Source organism: Suricata suricatta, chromosome 6 (assembly GCF_006229205.1).
Source record: "Suricata suricatta isolate VVHF042 chromosome 6, meerkat_22Aug2017_6uvM2_HiC, whole genome shotgun sequence".
Taxonomy (NCBI): domain Eukaryota; kingdom Metazoa; phylum Chordata; class Mammalia; order Carnivora; family Herpestidae; genus Suricata; species Suricata suricatta.
This window is the reverse complement of record NC_043705.1, coordinates 11,520,349-11,539,340: the sequence shown is the minus strand read 5'-3', so window position 1 is coordinate 11,539,340 and position 18,992 is coordinate 11,520,349. Positions and strand designations below refer to the sequence as shown.

Genomic DNA, 18,992 nt, shown 5'->3' with positions numbered 1-18,992 from the left:
TCTTGGGCTCTTGCTCTAGCTTTCTCTGGCCCACAAAGCTGCTAGAGCGTGGGCTGCATGGGGCGTGGAGGACCCTTGCTCTTTTCCATCAGGAGGACGGCCCTGTCTGCATTAGGGGATTGTCTTCAGAGTCTTCAAAATCCGTAAAGTTGTGTATTTTCAGAGGCTCGAAAGGCTTACCAGCTCTGAGGCACACTGTGTCATTCGGGTCGTTGAGGAATTCTGCTTTGTCTTGAACATCTCACAGAAAAAAAAAATCTCTAAGCAGTACTCTACATTAGAATGCTCAGTCTCCTAATAATGGGATTGGTCAAACTCAGGAAGCTAGGAGAGAAGTCAATAACACCCATCACCCTCAGCAGCTTTTTGCTGGTGTAATATCCCAATGGAAACCTTTTCCTTCCTCAGTGATAAATCCCGGCATGCCTTTCCCTGGATAGTGTGTGCGTGTGCACGTGTCTGGAAGGTGGAACTATAAGTACCAACAGAAGATGTTCCCTGTTAAAACTGAATCCCAGGGGCGTGTGGGGGCTAAGTCGGTTAGGCCTCTGACTTCAACTCAGGTCATGATCTCGCAGTTTGTGGGTTTGAGCCCCGCGGCGGGCTCTGTGCTGACGTCTCAAAGCCTGGAACCTGCTTTGGATTCTGTGTCTCCCTCTCTCTCTCTGCCCCTCCCCAACTCACACTCTGTCTCTCTCTGTCTCTCAATAATAAATTAAAACGTTAAAAAAAATCTTTAAAAAAACCCTGAATCCTACCCTGGACATGGTTTTACTCTTTTGTGACAGCAACTTGCTTTATATTCTATAGAGTGTAATCCTCTCAGAGAGACTGAGGGCACTTGAAAAAGACTAATCTGGGTCTTTCAAAGGAAACCACCATAGGGTTTGTAGAAATCTGGAAAAAAAAAAAAAGATTTACTTACTGGAAAATCTCCAGTTGAAAGGTAAAACAAGTGTCCATCAACAGATGAGTGGATAAACAAAATGTGGTGTATTTACACAATGGAATATTATTTGGCCTTAAGAAGGAATGAAATTATGACACCATCCTACCCCATGGACAAACCTTGAAAACGTTATGCTGAATGAAGGAAGCCAGATGGCAAAGGACAGATACCGTATGATCCCACTTACTGAGGTACTTAAAACAGACAAATTCATGGGGACAGAAGGTGGAATGGAGGTTACCATGGGCTAAGAGGCGGGGGCGGGGAATGGCAAGTTCTTGTTTAAGGGCTATGGAGAAAAGTTCTGGAAACGGATGGCATGATGGTTTGTTTACACAGCATTGTGAAGGTACTTCATGCCACTGAACTGTCTACTTAAATATAGTTAAGATGGGAAATCTAATGTATGTTTAATCGCACACACAAAATCTCCAAAGGTCCTAATCCCAAGAGTATGTATATCATTCTCATGGAGGAGAAACCAAGGGGTTGGAAGATGTTGATTTACCTTCACAAGATTGTCAGCTGCTTGAGGACAGGAGTATTATCTTGTCTTTGTAAATGCCACGGTATTTGTGAGAGTGTCTTCACTGTAGCAAGACTCAATGAATCCTGGCTGAATTGAATTAGATGGTGGCCTCTGGGAGTTTTCAATTTAATTTGCCCTTGGAGGAGAGGAGTAAGTAGGTTTCCTGATCAAATACAGGGAAATGCCTTTAAAGGCTTGTTTTCTCGGAATGGTTTGTAACGGCTTGCCAGTGTCTGACTGTGGGCTCCATGTTTGGAAACTTGGTAGGGAGCCAGGCAAAGCGATGAGAGAGAAGCATAGGTTGAGGCGTGAGTGGTCAGAATTCAATCTGATGTGGGGCCCCGGCAAAGGGATGTTCAAAGGTTAATAGCGCACAGATATTGGTTTTGGAAAAGGACATTCTTTGAAAGAATCCAAAAGGAACACACTTGATTGGAATTGATTGTACAGAATCTCTACTGTGTAAAAGGGGAGACAAGTGGAAGGCACTTACGTTGGATAATACTCCTCTTTCACCACCAGAAGCGAAAGCAGCCAATGTTGATAGCAACTGAACTTTCCCAAAAATTTGTTTAGAAAGACTCTTTTCTTGAATGTTTCCCTTTGACACCAATGATATGTCTATATGCAAAGGTTAAAATAAAATAAAATAAAATAAAGTGATTTTTCTGGGAGGTTACACTCTTAGGGGTCTACAATGTGGCCCCTAGATTTGCAGCATAGCTTGAAACTTTATTTTATAACTGAAACTTAATAAAATATTTTTTCCTTTAGATCATTCCTTATAGGTAACACATGAATACATTCTCACTGGATTAAAAATTCAGATAGTGGCTCAAGGACACAGAGTTAACATGAAAAGTATACCTCCTTCTAATTCTCCTGCCTGTGTGTGTGTGTGTGTGTGTGTGTGTGTGTGTGTGTGTGTATCTCTTTCTATCATCTATTTTTATCTGAGGGGGGAGGGGCAGAGAGAGAGAGAGAGAGAGAGAGAGAGAAGCTCAAGCAGAGTCCACATTCAGTGCAGAGCCTGATGTGGGACTCAATTCCATGACTGAGCCAAAATCAAGAGTCAGATGTTCAACCCACTGAGCTACCCAGAAGCCCTTCTTTTAACAGTAAGGTTCAGGGGCACCTGGGTGGCTCAGTTCATGTTCTCACAGTCCATGAGTTCCACCCCTGCATCAGGCTCTGTGCTGACAGCTCAGAGCCTGAAGCCCGTTTCGGATTCTGTGTCTCCTTCTCTTTCTGCCTCTCTGCCACTCACATGTTGTTTCTCTCTCTCTCCTTCAAAAATAAACATTAAAAATAACAAAAACAAAAACACACAAAAAACCCAGTAAGGTTCAGACTATGTTCTTTCAGATGGTTCCCTTAGATTTGCACACATGTATAAATATATATGAGCTTTTATTTTTATTAAATTTTTTACATACATGGGCATTTAAACTCTTTCTAAAATCTGCTTTTGTTGAAGCCTTTGAAAGCAGTGGAATGACTGAAAGATACTAGAGACCCTATGTAATCTACACAAACCAGTGTTTGTATCATGAGGAATTACCTGCATTACTTAGATATTTAAAGGAACAAAGCCCAACAAGGTGATGTTCAAGCTATTTGTGTGAAAGGCGTGAAAGTTTATGGGACCAGAAAGCAATGGGAAAAATTCCACATAACACATACACGAAGTCTCCTCGCTGTGAAGTCACACCTTGAGGCTCACATTTAAAAAGTGCAGGCAACTTACTCGTTTTTCTCTGACTGGTTAATACCTTAAGAAACTAACACCTTTTGTCTCTGTGTGAAGTTTTGCATTTCCCTTCATCCTCTGTTCTTAAAGTGAGGAATCACAGCTAGTTGAATTAATTTTCCAAACTAGAACATGCATAATAATTAAAGCCAGGTGTTTTGGAGACCTTGTGCCTGGAGAAAATTAGATTAGCTACAGAATTCCTGTCAAAGTCCTAACCCTCAATTTAGAGCCTGATTGTATCTAGAAGAGAGAAGCAGTGCTACCTTCTGAATTATTTTCCGGCTATTGTGTTACATCTCAAATATTTTGTTAGTTTTATAGATGTTTGGGTTTCAACTGAAAAATGAGGTGCTTTACATTGTTGCTACGTTGGCACAAGGCAGTCTCTCTCTTTGAGTGTTTGATCTACAGACAGATGCACATAGGTTGCATTTTATATCTTCTGCGGTGGGATGTCTTCCCCACCTCAGACCAGCTTCTCTGCATGGCGGTCTTCCCCAGAGTTCAAAAGGGCTTACAGAGTGGGATGGAGACTCCATGGATTTGGGGCCTCAACTCCAATCTGGAACCACATCAGCTGCATTTTAGGATAAGAATCCTGACTGTGGGGGTGCCTAGGTGGCTTAGTTGGTTAAGCATCCAACGTTGGCTCAGGTCATGCTCCTGTGGTTCATGAGTTCAAGCCCTGCGTTGGGCTTTGTGCTGACAGCTCAGAGACTGGAGCCTGCTTCAGATTCTGTCTCCCTCTCTGGGCTCCTCCCCACTTGTGCTCTCTCTCTCTCTCTCTCAGAAATAATAAATGAACAAACTTTAAAAAAATATGGAGTCTGGCAAACCATAGACCATCAGTAGTTAATGCATGTGTAATTCCAAAACAGGTGTGTGCCAACTGACAGTGTTTCATTAACAAAAAAAAAAATGTTGGTCACTAATAATGATGTGTACATTTATTTTTAATTGTTTTAAAGACCTTATCATCCAGCATTTACAGCCTATTTTGTATAAAACACTCAGCATTTATTTCCAGCTTTTTTTTTTTTGATGAGGGAGAAATACATACTTTATTACCCTTAGCTTTGGACTTAAGCAGAACCATGTAAGCAAAGATATTTGGATGTCATAGGAGAGTGGATGTTTTATGGCTTTTTTTTTTTTGTCCTTTAGCCAAACTTCCTGTCATCAAGGGGGTTGATTCTTGATGAGCTGGTTTAAAAGCAATCAAGGTTTAGGAGGCCAGACTGAGAGGCAGATCAAGCAAACAAATAAGTCCGTTAATGATCTGTGCATATGGAGTTTTACAGCTTCCAAAATATACGTACTGGTTTTAATTTGTGTGAGCTACAGTTTAAGGAAAACCAACTTGGATGGCAAGAGATGGAGATGGTATTAAACCGAGGAGGTTCTTAAATGTCTGAAAATGCAAATGACTACGGCATTTGTTAATGAGGTTTCTATTTTTAAAGACACACACTAATACAGCCGATCTGTTTCATAGCACAAGGTGACTTTTATGTTATTGCTCCTTCTCTGCTTTATTTTCTCCTTTCTCTCACCTTCCACCTGAGCATTTCTTTTCCCCCTCTTTTTCTTCAGTTAGGATCCACTCATCTACTGCAACTGGGTTAGGAAGCACAGATCAGGAAATACTCTTGGTTTGCCTATTCTGGTCATTTGTCAAGAGGTTTCAAGGATCTTCCATTGGATTCCTGGAGGTCGGCAATAGCCATGTTTGTATTTGGAAAGATTCAGGTGAATAGGAACACTGCTAGAGTTTAGGAGATGTAGGTGTGAGAGCCATCTGTGCATAATAGGTGGGGTGAACTAAGCAGGTGATTTGCTCTTTCTAGACTGTCATCTTCCTAGTCTACAATGTGGGGTCTGGTAGAAGACAAAATTGACACTGACCCTGTCAAGGTCAGGTCACAATAGCTATGAAGGTATCAGTACAAATGCATATACCTTTTGATCAATCTCACGTCTGGGAATTCATCCTTCAGATTGTGAGATCACAGATGTGCAAAGATATTCACTGCTGTGTTGTTTGTATTATAAAAGTCTAGGAGCAACACAGTAGAGGATTGTTATAATTTAGAACATCTGTGCTATAGAATATTACACAGCTGTCTTAAAGAGGGAAGAAACTCCAATGCTGACATGGATGTTCAGGATATATTGTTAAACAAGAAAATCAAGATTCCGAAGAATGTGTGTGATGTATAATCTTTTGTTTAAAAGAAGGGAAGAGGAACAAGAATATTTATGAATGCTTGATCTTACTTGCACAGAGAAACTTTGGAAGGAGGTATGAGAAGGTAATTGAGAACCAAGACCGTCTACTCCCTTACTGAGCCTGATCACTGAGAATGGAAACCTTACAGTCTTCATCGATATGACTTTGTTTTTCGACTCTCTCCAGTACCATCTTTCCTTTTCTGGGGCTGTCACACCCAAGCAAATGGCTTGATTGCTCATTACTGGAACTTCTCAAATGACCCATCAAGTCTTCATTGGAAAACATCAGCAATTTGTTCCTTAGGATTCAGAATCTCTTAATCTCAAAATCCTCACGTGGATCGTTTCATCAATCCTTGACGGTTGTGTGGTGATTCTTACTCAGTCTCAGTCAAGTCTGAGCATTAAAAGACAAGCCTTGGGGCTCCTGGGTGGCTCAGTTGGTTGAGCGTCTGGCTTCGGCTCAGGTCGTGATCTCACCGTTTGTAGGTCTCATGTAGATCTCATGGTTCGTAGGTTCGAGCCCCGCATTGGGCGCTGAGCTGACAGCTAGCTCAGAGCTGGGGGCCTGCTTCGGATTCTGTGTCTCTCTCTCTCCGACCCACCCCTGCTCACACTGTCTTTCTCTCTCTAAAAATAAATAAAACATTTTAAGAAAAGAAAAAAAAGTTGTAAACCAGACTTTCAATTCTCAATAAATTTGGACCTTACCTTACCCTCTCTGAGGCACAAAACTTTGGGATGTGGTGGCCTCTCTCTCATGGGAAGCAGTGAACTCAGTTTCGTCTCATCAACAAACTGTGGTGGTGATTTAGGCAGAACCAGCTTTTTTAGGATAAAAAGCGGATGCCTGGTGAGATGGCTATGTGTGTAAGGGAGGTGTCAGCTGATGGGAAGGAGGGGGCAAGACCCTTCAGTGAGTATTTTTACACAGTTTAATCACGTGAATGCATTATTTATTCAAACACAAAATGCACTGAGAGTCTTATTTTGAACAAATAAAAATATAAAATAAAATCAGGGGTTAAGTATTAAATCACTAAATCTCCTTTCTGTGATGTGGCTCCATTTCAATTTAATATTGTCTACTAAGAAAATGATTTCCAAAATTGCAGTATTGAAGACAGCCGCTCAGTTTCTGTCCTGTGGCAATGGGATAGCTTTCAAATCCTCAGTTTATCGATCCACCTGCGTTGCTGACGCTGATTTCAATTAACATTTGTCAGAGCTAAAAATAAAAATTTTATCTAGAGCCCAGGACAATTTTGACAGGATGATTTTCAACATTGTGACTTCTTGGCATAGGAGACTGTGGTTTTAATTGGAAAACCAATTACTTCAACAACTAGTCTGCTCCTGCCCTTTAACATGATCTATATAAAAAGAGGCCTGTATTTTTGGAAGGCTATAATGATTATTATGCTTAGTGACTAGCAGGAAACCCAGGGGTCCTGGGGAATATCACAGCTAAACTCAGGACTCTGAAAGTACTATCAGAGCCTCAGGAGACTGGAGTTCTTAGGTCCGTTGTTGAAGTTGAGGAGTTGAAGTAACATAAAGGAAGGAAGGAAAGAAGGAACAGAAAGAAAGAAAAAAGAAAGGAAAAAAGAAAGAAGGAAGGAAAGAAAGATAGAGGAAGGAAGAAGGGAAAAGGAAATTGGTAAAAAAGAGAAAAGAAATTTGTAAATCGGTGAGGAGGAGTAGCAAAACTGACTGTGGCATTTTTTTTGTAGTTTGTTTTGCCTTTTTTTTTTCTTTCCTTTAAATAAGGTAGGGAGGGAAGGAGCTAGATTATAAAAAGAAGAAAAAGAAGAGAAGTGATGTTGTATGATTAAGCATTATGGAAAAGTAAATCCGGGTAAATCCTTCTTTTTATAATCTATGGGCTAAATGATAGAAAAATTAGGCATAAAAAAGTGAAAATGAACTGGATCACTTAAATTTTATTCCTCAGAATCCACATTCATTAGGTATCTTTTACTTTGTTAAATCTGAGTGGAAAGAAATGATTAATTTTCAAAGTATTGTAACATAGATCTTGCATTTGCATAATAATATGTTTTGTATGAATGGCATTTACAATTTGCCAGGGCTCTCAAATCCGGTCCTATTGCTGATATTATTCCCTGTTGTCTATGTATGGCACATGGAACAAAGCATATGTTCTTTCTTTTTCCCTCAATGGTGTTCTTTTTTCTTTCATCCAATGCGTAGTTAACATTTACTGTCATCTTTCAGACATAAGTACTTATCATACTTCTTACTGCTCAATGCTAAGCCCAATTACATATTCCAGAGAGTTTTTTTGCAACTTGCGCCCTCTGTTAAGCATGACCTCAGTTGGCTGCATCAATTCAATGCTTTGCTTATGAACTGCTCTCTTCACTCCTGATCATTGTATTTTTTTCTTCTGTAAATTGACAAAGGCTGACATTTGCATATTGGCATATGGGATTGAAGTTTCTAAAACTTGTGTATTCAATTTTCCTTTGTGGCTGCAGAAGCAGTTGGATTGAAATTCTCTTTATCCAGCCATGGATCCTGATGAAAACATGGAGCCCTGGGGCTCCAGGTCTAGATAAAAGAGTGCAGGCTGCTGGTTGGGTCTGTGTTGGCCTGAGCACGTGGGAGGCAGGCTGGAGGTGTCTGCATGACGACTGAAGTGACTTCTGGGAGAGAACCCATCCTAAGGGTGAACTTGAATACTGCCTGCACTCTGTCCTCAGCTCTGTTTCCTCCCCTGCCCCATGGATCTATGTCTATGTCTATGTCTATCTTTAAATCTATATCTATCTGTGTATCTATATCTATCTACCTCTTTGATGATGGGAGTGTGGTTGGTAAAAGCAAGAGATAACTGTGTGGTTTGACTCACCATGTAGCTGTGTACCTTCGTATACCTGTGGGAAGGTAGAAGTGTCTTGTAGATGCCACAGGGTTTGCATAGTTAAATGGCACTGCTTGATGGTAGCCATGGTGATAGTGACAAAAGGCTAAAGTAGTGTGTATGGGGCAGTTAAGAAGACTGAATCTTGAGCCTCATGATGAGTCTCCCTGGTGTCTCCCAACATTGACAGTGAAGAGCTTAGAGAAAACACGAGTTAGGAAAGATTTATTGTCACGAGAAGACAGTTCTTTACATGACATCCATTTCTTCGTATGGGATGTAGGTTGGGCCGGCATTCCATTGGTCTGAAAGTTGGAACGATTTCTAAATAGGGATCTCAGTAATTACTAACTGGAGTTGGTAAGGAGGTAACCTAATTAATGCTAGCTTTAGAGCCAGGTCACCAAAATTTTAACTGTTTGTGGGTTATTCCCAACAAGGAGTTGGAACTCATGCTTAGAGTGATTTCAGTAAAAGTGGCAGTGAAATCCTAGGTAGTTACGGAAGAGTAATATGGTTCCTTAAGGAAACATTTACAGGTAAACTGAATTCACCAGACCTTGAGCAGACTGTATATCCACAACGCACAGGAGGTACAGAACTTGAGTGAGGAATCACTAAGTTTCTTTAGCAAAAGACACAGGTTAATTGTAGCAAGTATATATTGCAAAAACTATTAAAATGACTTCTAAAAATGTTTTAAAGGATTTATTTATTTAAGTAATCTCTAGCCCAATGTGGGGCTCAGACTCACAACCCTGGGATCAAGAATTGCTCACTCTACAGACTAAGCCAGCCAGGCACCCCAAAATGACCTCTAAGTTTAAAATTTTTTTTAATGTTTATTTATCTCTGAGAGAAAGAGACAGAGAGTGAGCAGGGGAGGGGCAGAGAGAGAGGGAGACACAGAATCTGAAGCAGGCTCCAGGCTCTGAGCTCTCAGCACAGAGCCAGATGTAAGGCTCCAACTCATGAACTGTGAGATCATGACCTGAGTTGAAGTCAGATGCTTAACTGACTGAGCCATCCAGGTGCCCCAACTTCTGAATTTTTTAAAGATTGAAAGAACATAGCATCCCTATCACAGACCTTTTGTGCTTCACAACTGAAGTTCACAGTTATTAAAAAAAGGGAACCTTTCATATCTATGGGAAAAAGTAATCAGAGTTCCAAATATTCCAGGAATTAATGAATGACTAATGATCCCTGAAGGTCTCTTCCAAATTTATGAGAAGTGAAATTGTAATGGATACCTTTGCTTTGTGTTTATAAAGTGTCTGTTTTCTAGAATCAAGGTTTTGTATTGGCTGACTGAAGTATTTCTGTGCTTGAAGCTGGGATGTGGACAAGATGACAATGAGAATGTATTCTGGTGCTGAAACTCTAGTATTTTCCTCATAAAACCCAATTTCTATGCCTTCCCATCTCCCAGGGTCCAGAGGTTCTAGGGGGAGGGATTTGAAATTTTCGTCAGTTTTTGGTTCCTTTATTCATATTCTACTGTGGCTGGGAAAAAACAAGTCTATTCTACCTTTATGTATTTCTTATTAACTGATTGAGGTATGGAAGTTTTTTTTGGTCAAAAATACAAAATACAAGGGGAGCCTGGGTGGCTTGGTTGGTTAATCACCCAACCCTTGGTTTCAGCTCAGATCAGGATCCCGGGGCCTTGAGATCAAGTCCCACATCAGTTCTCTCTCCCCGACTCTCTGCCTCTCCCCCGCTCATGGCCCCCCACCAAAAAAAATAAATAAATAAATAAATAAATAAATAATATAAGGGCTGCTGGGTGGCTCAGTTGGTTAAGCATCTGACTCTTGGTTTCACCTCAGGTCATGATCGCACAGCTTTGTGGGTTAGAGTCCTGCATTGGGCTCTGTCCTGGCAGTGTGGAGCCTACTTGGGATTCTGTCTCTCTCTCCTCTCTCTCTTCCCCTTCCCCACGTGCACTGTCTCTGTCTCTCTCAAATTAAATATATGTAAAAAAAAAAAATCATTAAAAAAATACAAAACATAGGTTGGCCAAATATTGGTGTGTACTTCTGCAGTCTTAGTTTTTCTACTCTTTTTTAAAATTTAATTTTTAAAATTAATTAAGTCTTAAATTTGCATCCAAATTAGTTAGCATATAGTACAACAATGAGTTTAGGAGAAGATTCCAGTGATCCATCTTCTACAGGTAATACCCAGTGCTCATCCCAATAAGAGCCTTCCTTCACGCCCCTTACCCATTTAGCCCATCTCCCCTCCCACAACCCTTCCAGCAACGCTGTTTGTTTTGTATATTTAAGAGTCTCTTAAGTTTTGTCCCCCTCCCTGTTTTTATATTATTTTTGCTTCCCTTCCCTTATGTTCATCTGTTTTGTATCTTAAATTCCTCCTATGAATGAAGTCATATATTTGTCTTTCTCTGACTGACTGATTTCACTTAGCATAATACCTTCTAGTTCCATCCATGTAGATGCCAATGGCAAGATTTCATTCTTTTTGATTGCTGAGTAATACTCCATTGTGTATATATATTGACATCTTCTTTATCTATTCATCTATCAGTGGACATCTGGGCTCTTTCATGCTTTGGCTATTGTTGATAGTGCTGCTATAAACATTGGGGTGCATGTGGGGAAGGGGCAGAGAGAGAGGAGAGAGAGAGAATCCCAAGCAGGCTCCACACTGCCAGGGCAGAGCCCGATGCAGGGCTCATACTCATGAAGCTGTGATATCATGACCTGAGGCGAAACCAAGAGCTGGGTGCTTTACCAGCTGAGCCACCCAGGAGCCCCATGTTCCTTCAGCAAATATTAATTGAACACCTGCTGTGCTTGAGGAACTATGGTGTGTGTGCATGTGTGCACATGCACGATGGGGGGAGTGTTTACTGCTGGAAACAATGGAGACACAGTGTCTACTTTCCTGGAGCCAGCTGCCTAGCAAGTGGGGTGATTATGTAGAGTACTTAGCAAAGTGTCGACCACAGAGAAGGCTCAACAAATAGGCACAGAGATATGTGTATTATCGCTTTTCTGACTCTTGAACAAAAACAGTCTGTAAGACAATAACATCATGAGGAAGCCTCAGAGATAAATCCCTTTGGAAATATTACGAAGGCCGACCAGTCTCCTGCAGAAGATCGCCCCTTTGCGTTTGCTGAAGTGTCGTTATGGTTGGGACAAGAGAGTAAGGAGTGGCCTTGCACTCAAGTCTTCTGTTCTGTTTTACTTCCTTTTTTTTTCCTATTTTTTTTTAATGTCTATTCATTTTTGAGACACAGAGAGAGACAGGGTGTGAGTGGGGCGAGGCAGAGAGAGAGGGAGACACAGAATCCGAAGCAGGCTCCAGGCTCCGAGCTGTCAGCACAGAGCCCTTTCTGGGTCTCGAACCCACAAACTGTGAGATCATAACCTGCATCAAAGTCGGAGACCTAACCGACTGAGCCCCCAGGTGCCCCGTGTTCTAATTTACTTCTTCAGAGACTGCCGCCTTCCTCCCTTGGCAGGGCCAAGGAAGGGAGTCCTGCTCACCTAAAAGGCCCTGGGATAGCCAGCTGACTCAGCCGACTCTCCCAGGTCTGCGGCTGCCATGTTCCTCTCCAGAGCCGCCTGGTGGGCAGAGTCCGAAAGCGTTGGAGTTGAATTCTTCTTACTTACGGGGCCGCGGGGTGGGGTGTGGAGTGGTGCAGGTGGGTGGTAAGAATGTGGCAGAATTCAGACAAAGCCACGGGGTGCACTCAGACTCTTGCCCAAGAACCTGAGGTATGAAATATGCACCCAACAGTCCCCCCTGGCTTTTCGCTCTACCTCCCCGTCCAATACGCCAATAATGGTGGGATATTGAGAAACTAAAGAGGTTTGAAATCAAGGAGCCAGAAATCTGCTTGGGAGTCAGGATGCATATACTCATGAAATGTGCATTAGTTAAACAGGCAAACATTATATAACAAGACTCCGTTTATTTACTAAGTATTATTGTTCACTGGGCACTGTATTAGGTATTAGGATGCAAACGTAAAAGTATTTTCTGTTCTCAAGGAGCTTATAGTCCGGAAAGGAAGACAGGTATAAAGCAGAAGTGCAAATATCAAGTCTTATGGTAGCAGTGATGTAGGAATTTTGCTGCTGACATCTGAGGGCTCACAGGGGAGTGCAGAGAAAGAGCGCAATATGAATGAGAGAAATAGTGGCAATTATTAATGCAGTAAGCTGTGAATGGCCAGAGGTTTGAGACATGCCACGGGACGCCTCTCTGTTGGTGAAGGAGGCAAGGCAGGCAGCGTAGAAGAACGTGGCACCATTTCCACAGGAAGCCTGAATAGGTACTGAGGGGGCTCTTGGCTTAGAGGACTACAGTTCTAGGGGCGCCTGGGCGGCTCAGTCAGTTAAGCCTCCCACTCTTGATTTTGGCTCCGGTCATGATCTAACGGTTTTTGAGATTGAGCCCTGCATCGGGCTCTGGGCTGATGGCATGCAACCTGCTTGGGATTCTCTCTCTTTTCTCTCCCTCTCTCTCTGCCCCTCCCCTGCTCGCTTGTTCTCTCTCTCTGTTTCTCTCTTTCTCAAAATAACGAGGTGGGGGAGAAGAAGGAGGAGGGGAGGGGGAGGGGGGAGGAGGAGGGGGTGGGGGAGGAGGGGGAGGAGGGTTCTAGCATCACGCTTGATGCTCACTCTCCAATGATTTGTGTTAATTACTTCACTTCCTTATACGTAAAATGAAAGGGCTGGGCTGGGGAATCTGCAAATGTCCTCTCATGTTTGTACCTTTGCCCAGTTTCCTTGCCTGGAACATGTGGATAATGCAGAATTTGAATGAGGCTCCGTAGGATTTGGAAAATATGATTTCTTTTTGGGCCAGAGCAGGCAATGTGGGAGGATATCCCCTTCCTATTATCTTTTTAAAACCATGTGTATTTATTTATTTTGAGAGAGACAGGGCATGAGCGGGGGCGGGGCAGAGAGGGAGGGAGAGAGAGAAGCCCAAGCAGGCTCCGTGCTTCCAGCACAGAGCCTGATGTAGGGCTCGAACTCATGAACTGTGAGATCATGTCCTGAGCAAAAATCAAGAGCCAAATGCTTAACCAACTGAGCCACCCAGGCTCCCCTCCTCCTGTTATTAGGTATCTCTTTGCACTGGGAAATCTCTTTCCAATCTCTTGAAAATGTTTCACTGCCTCATTGTCGTACTCATTACATCTTCTAGAAGGGACTTTCTTCTCCCTCAACTGCTGGCTCTGTTGTTTTTATGTCCTAGGGAGCCAGTCATCAATCATGCTTCACAGACTGGGAGAGAAGGCCCGGACTGGTGGCTTTTTGGATCTGTCCTTTAGGGGAAATTTTCTCAATCTGGTCCACGTTGTGACATAACACTGTTCTTTTTTTTAACCCCCCCTTTTCAAATTTTTATTTAAATTCTAGTTAGTTAACACACAGTGCGATGTAACACTGATTTCAGGAGTAGAATTCAGTGATTCATCACTTATATATACAACACCCACAGAAACACTGTTCTTTAGACTTCTCCACCCTGACTTTGATTTCAGTTTTGCAAAAGTAATAAGCCTTACACCAGAAAGCACGATGGGCCGGGGACTGGCTTGGCTCCTCACACAAAAATATCCTGTGCTTGTCATGATGGAGCTGACATTATGATTTCTGTAAAAACATGAATTCTGTCCTTTCTCAGAGCACTTTCCTTGAGTAGCCTACAAGGTTGCTGTTTACATGGAATTGGATAAAAAGAAGCTCTGTTCATTATATAGGCATTCCTTGGAGATTCTGCAAGTTCCAGAACACCATGATAAAGCAAATAAAGCAAGTATCACTATAAAAGGAGTCACTTGAATTTCTTGGTTTCCCAGTGCATATAAAAGTTGCGTTTATGCTAAACTGTCTTCTGTTAAGTGTGCAGTAACATTACGTGTTAAAACACAGTGTACATCCCTTAATTTAAAAATACTTTATGGCTGGAGTGCCTGGGTGGTTCAGTTGGTTGAGCGTCTGACTTTGGCTCAGGTCTTGATCTCACAGTTCGTGATTTGAGCCTCGCATCAGGCTCTGTACTGACAGCATAGAGCCTGGCATCTGCTTCAGATTCTGTGCCTCCCCACCCCCCTGCTCCTTCCCCGCTTGTGCTCTGTCTCTCTCTCTTTCAAAGATAAATAATAAACACTTAGAAAATACTTTACGGCTAAAAAATGCTAACGGTCATCTGAGCTTTCGCCGAGTCAGAATTGCTGATCACGGATTGCCATGGGAAATGAAATAACAATGAAAAAATAATAGTGAACAGCAATTAATAGTGAAAAATAATGAAATTACTGCAAGAATCAGCAAAATGCGACCCAGAGACACCAAGGGGGAAAATGCTGTTGGAAAAAGGGTGCAGATAGACTTCTTCGATGCAGGGGCTGCACAAAAATCCAGTCTGTAAGAAACACAGTATATAAAGCCAAATGCAACAAAACACGGTGTGCCGGTACACCTCTTCTGAACTCTGTAGACCATCAGGATGCTGAAAACCAAAGGGTGAACATCTTTCCGGTAGCTTTATTACGGGCTCTCCAGATCAGTTGCTGGTATTGGTAACCATCGATGGTAGTGAATAAAACACCCTCTTTCTTGTTCTGTGTGATGGTTACAAAGTGAGCCACGTGACTTCTTCCTTCCTTCACGTGGCAGCGAGGAAAGGGTTTCTTGGATGCCCTAATAAAAGCACCATCTTCAGGCGTCCAGGTTTTCTTTCGGGTTCCCTCCTGCAGTTCTGCCAGTTTGAGAACGGTGGTGCTGCCGCCCTATTCTTGTTTCCCTGTTGCAAACACCAGCTCCGGCTTTCCCCTCCCTGGGTCATCCACATTTGCAGCAGCGAGGCAGAGGAAGGAGAGAGCGCTGTTCAACACCATGACCCAAGCCCATGACTTGCGAAGGTCAGGGGACAACGTGCCGGCGTCTTCCCGGCTCCCGCCCCACAGATTACTCGTGCGCTGGCTGGGTTGGGTGACACTTTTACGTTTAACTGGGAGGGATCAGATACCAGCAAGTGATATAGTCTGATCTGTGGAGGTAGCCCCGGGGCTTAGTTCATTCATTTCGGAAAGCCCTCCAACAATCCCCAAAGCGCACAGCAGGTCAGGGAAAACATGAGTAACTCTTGAAGAAGAGCACAAGGAGAGTAGAGCTTTTCAAAGTGGTGGCGTGGTTAGATTTCTGCATTCATAAAGTCTAGGCGGGGAGAACCTCCTAGGTATTTTGTGCCAATGTGTTCCAAAGACCAGACTAGAAATGCATGCACCTGCCTCCACATTGAAGACTCAGTGTGCCTCGGGGCGGGGTGGAGGGGAGGTAGTCAGAGAACCATTGCTGTTTCTCCCCATTCAGAGGGCTCCCCATTGAAACTACTGGGTGCAGAGGGTTCTTAGTGAGCCTCGCGCGCTCTCTGCTTCCTTTCTGGGACCAGAGGAGAGGTCACTCCTGGGCCTAGAGGTCATACGGTCATGCCAGCTCAGGTTCAGAGCAACCTGGCTATCAGCAGGACACGTGGCCGTGGCAGCAGCCTGTCCATCATCCCTGGGGACCTTGCTTCTTTTCAGATCCCGTCTGTGATCCCTGGAGGGCCTCTGCTTCAGCGCATAGACACACACAGCTTCGGCGCTCCCACCTCCCATAAGCTTGTTTGCAAAATCCCGTCCTTGGTTGTGGGCGGCTCTGAATTCAGGCGGTCGTGCTGTTCTGGGTCTCAACACCCCGCACACTTCGGAGGGTTTTGAAGGCAGACCCTCCGGCTGGCTGTAAGTCCCAGGCGCCCTTCTCTGCCTCGCCCTCTGGAGCAATAAAAAGGAAAAATGCAAAAACCGCAGGCTGGGAAGCAGCGTGCGTGGGCGGGCTCGTCTGGGGAGTGTTTCCAGGGAACTCTGGCAGGAGGCTTCTTGCTCATGAAGGATTTCCCCGGCCCTGCACCGCGGGCAGGCTAACAGATGGGCCTCTCTCTGCCGCACAAGGGAAAATACCTTTTGTCTCCGCCAGTGCCCTTCGCTGCAGGCCGGCAGCTCGCAGGCGCCCCTTCTGCTCCTGGATGCGGTTCTCTGTCAGGAGGCATCTGAGCTTTCTCTGCAAGAATAGAAATCGTATTTTCACAATGTTCTGCTCCCAAAAAGCTGTCAGCCGTGAAGAGTGCCCTGTCCTTGTTCAGAGAGGAAGCTTCTGGAACTATCAGTGAATAGCCAAAGGCCTTTTCATTTTTAGAGACTGTCAGAAATACAGGCTTCCTGTTTATGACATACGTCCCCCGCCCCCCCCCACCCAGGTGGCTGACCTCATTTTTAAAAAATCTTCAGGCTAGTAGCCCCTGTGAAAACCAGCGACCTCCTGATTTGGGATTACGATTGAGAAAGGTCTCCCTTGTTAGGACCCGCCTCTTGATCCTCCGATATTCCTGAGTAGACTCTAAGGAGGAATTCAAGCTGAACCCGGTCGTTTTCAGTATAGAATCTGGGCTTTATTATAAATGTGTTCTTTGTACATAAGGATTGTGACCGCTATATCTTTGGGTTATAATCCTTTTTTTTTTTTTCTTTCTCCACCTCCTGCCCCTTCTAGTCCTTTTTAGATATTTCCAATCCTTCTCACGGGTTTGAAACCCAACAAATGACCCACTCTCTGTTGCTTTCGAGATAGATGTTTTGGAGTATCTGGCCAAAAAAGGCCAAACTACCTGATTATGGTCTAGGTGGAAATAATCCACGTGGAAATCTATGTGGGTCTTCGATTCTGTGTGGAAGGCAGTTTGGTCCTGGAGCAGGTTGATAAAAAGGGCTTCCCAGTGCACCATTTGTTACCAACGACTTTACGCTGCCATGCGTTTGTCAGTATGGGGGAAGCTTCTCCCTTGTCTGTGTTCTCCAGTTCTGAATCCTTCTTGGGGGCGAGGATGGTCTCCCTCATTTGCATACCCTCTGCACTGACTGGTTGACAGATTGGGATTTCAGCTAATTTAATTTGATTCTTATAAAAAGTGTGATGTGTCAGAGAGCTGGGGAAATGATTCATGCCCAATTGAAAAGGGCAAAATCATTTCATTTATGGATTTCTAGCTACTAAACTATCGATCGGAGGAATTAATCTTTCCAGCTAAGCTGGGTGGAGAATTGGATCCAGGGAATCCTTCCAAGGTTCTGTTATTTCCACAAGGCTGCCAGGCATATTTGGAGAATTTTGGAAAACTCTTGGAAACCGACTAGCTTGTGAAAGGAAATGTCCACAAGAAATGTTTCGAACACCGAAGAATGTTGTCTTAATTCTCATAATGCCTGAATAAGAAAAACGTGTTTAGTACAAAAATGTTTCCTGAGAATGGTGATAACAAAAAAATCTTACTAGGTTAGATTTTTGTTTTATTTATTATGAGAGAGAGAGAGTGCATGCACACACAGGGTTGCAGGGCAAAGAGAAAGGGAGAGAGAGAGAGAGAGAGAGAGAGAAAAAGAGAGAGAGAAAGAGAAAATCCAAACCAGGCTCTATCCTGTCTGCACGGAGCCCAATGTGGGACTAGAACTCACAAACCGTGAGATTGTGACTGGAGCCGAAATCAAAGAGTCAGCTGCTTAACCAACAGAGCCACTCAGGTGCCCCAGCAGACTCCTTTCTAGAAGGAGGTGTGTTGATTGATGAGTAAGGACAAATGATTGGAGCTGGTGTGTGAAGCATGAAGAAGCATGTGTGGGCCAAGGATGGGAGGGTTAGGTAACTGCAAAGCTCTGGTTTGGCTGACTGAAATTTACAAGTGTGGTGCAAGAATTGAGTTGCTTATGACAATAGGGAAAGTTTTGGAAGAAGAGAGGACAGGAGCATAGTAACGTATTCAGTGATCAGAGCAGAAGTGAAGGAGGAGAAAGCATGGTCTTGGGAGGAGTTTTTAAATATATAACTTATTTTCCAACTATTCCTCTAAAAAATGTTTGTCATTGAAGTATAGTTGACATACGATATTATAATAATTTCAGGTATACAACCTAGTGATTCAACAATTCCATACCTAAATCAGTGCTCGCCATGGTAAGGGTAGTTACCATCTCTTACGATATTACCAACCATATTCCTTAGGCTGTGCTCTTCATCCCTGTGATTTATTTATTTTATAACTGGAGGTTTCTACCACTTAATTCCAGTTATCTGTTTCGCCTCCCGTTCTAGCCACCACCACCCTCCCCTCTGGCAGCTGCCAGCTCGTTCTCTGTACTTAAGAATCAGTTTCTGTGTGTGTGTTCCTTTGTTTTGTTTTTTAGCTTCCACAGAGGAGTGAAATCATGTGGGATTTATCTTTCTCTAATTGACTTATTTCACTTAGCATGACATCCTCTAGCTCCCTCATGTTGTTGTCAATGGCAAGATCTCATTCTTTTTGATGGCTGAGTCATATTCCATTACGTATATACCACATCTTCTATATCCACTCGTCTATCGATGGACATGTGGGCTGCTTTCATATCTTGGCTACAAAGCTGCAATAAACCTAGGGATGCATATATTTTTTCTAGTTAGCATTTTCTGGATAAATACCCAGACGTGGAATTGCTAGGATCATATGGTAGTTCTATTTTTGATTTTGGAGTAACCTCCATACCGTTTTCCACAGTGGCTGCACTAGTTTGCATTCC

The 18,992-nt window shown here is 43.2% G+C and overlaps 1 pseudogene; it reads right to left on the bottom strand.

Moving 5' to 3' along the window:
- LOC115293344 overlaps window positions 1–16,004 on the bottom strand; it is a 42,993-nt pseudogene extending 26,989 nt beyond the window's left edge.
- Window positions 16,005–18,992: the final 2,988 nt, after the last annotated feature.